The 1377-nt window shown below is 51.1% G+C and overlaps 1 pseudogene; it reads right to left on the bottom strand.

Annotated features, from left to right (window-relative positions):
- Positions 1-387: 387 nt before the first annotated feature.
- LOC112067875 (3-oxoacyl-[acyl-carrier-protein] synthase, mitochondrial-like) overlaps positions 388-1377 on the bottom strand; it is a 2075-nt pseudogene continuing 1085 nt past the window's right edge.

The raw sequence follows: 1377 nt of genomic DNA on the forward strand, positions 1-1377 counted from the left end.
TAAACAGGTCAACCTACAGCTACATAAGGATGCGGGCCAGACGGATTACCAGGAGCCGTTACGTGTGGCTCGGGCGATGTGCTGGACCACCTGGGCAGGTGTCCTTCACTGAATTTTCAACATGTCCTGATTGAGTCCTGCAATAGCAACATGTTTGTTTCAAAGCAAGCCACCAACCATGATCCACTGTGCCCATGAGAAGCAACCTGCCTAAATGATAAGACCGTAGAACTATCGTCCGTTAGCCCATGAAGTGCTGTTGAAAGGCTGGTAATGGCTCACATCCTACAACATATCCAGGAACCCTAGACCGCACTCCAATTTGCATAGCCGCCCCACAACAGATCCACAGATGCATGCCAATCTCTAAATGCACGCCAACTGCTCTTATGCCGCACTCTGAACACAAGAGAACATTATATGTGAGAATGCTATTCGTTGACTACAGCTAGCGTTCAAACAAACACCATTAGTACGCCTCGAAGAGGCTCATCACTAAAGCTAAGGATCCTTGGACTAACACCTCCTTCTGCAAATGGATCCTGGACTTCCTGACCGGCCACCCCGAAGGTGGTGAAGAGGTAAGGTGAGCAACCCTCTGCACGGCTGGAAATCCTCAACTACTTGAGCTCCCGGGGTGCTTGCTCTGTCCTTCCTGACTCCCTGTGTCACCCACGACTACATGGCCAGCACGACTCAACACCATCTTAAGTTTGCAGACGACACAACAGTGGTAGGCCTGATAATCGGACAACACGACGAGACAGCCCTATAGGGAGGAGGTCAGAGACTGGCCGGGTGGTGCAGAATAACAACCTATCCCTCACGTAACCAAGACTAAGGAGATGATTGGTGGACTACAGGAGGAAGGGACCGAGCACACCCCCATTCTCATCAACGACGGGCTGTAGTGGAGCAGGTTGGAGCTTCAGTTCCTTTGTGTCCACATCAACAACAAACTAGATGGTCCAAACACACCAAGACAGTCGGTGAAGGGGCACGACAAACCTATTTCCCCTCAGGAAACTAAAAAGATTTGGCATGGGTCCTGAGGATCCTCAAAATGTTCGACAGCGTGCAACATCGAGAGCATCCTGACTGGTTGCATCACTGCCTGGTACGGCAATTGCTCGGCCTCTGATTGCAAGGCACTACGAGGGTAGGTGTGTTACGGCCCAGTACATCCTGGGGCTAAGCTGCCTGCCATCCAGGACCTCTACACCAGGCGGTGTCAGGGAAGGCCCTAAAAATTGTCAAAGACCCAGCCACAGACTGTTCTCTCTACTACCGCAAACGGCAAAGCGGTACCGGAGTGCCAAGTCTAGGACAAAAAGGCTTTTTCAACAGTTTTTTACCACCCAAAGCCATAAGACTCCT

The sequence above is a fragment of the Salvelinus sp. IW2-2015 genome, linkage group LG30 (assembly GCF_002910315.2).
Source record: "Salvelinus sp. IW2-2015 linkage group LG30, ASM291031v2, whole genome shotgun sequence".
NCBI classification, from domain to species: domain Eukaryota; kingdom Metazoa; phylum Chordata; class Actinopteri; order Salmoniformes; family Salmonidae; genus Salvelinus; species Salvelinus sp. IW2-2015.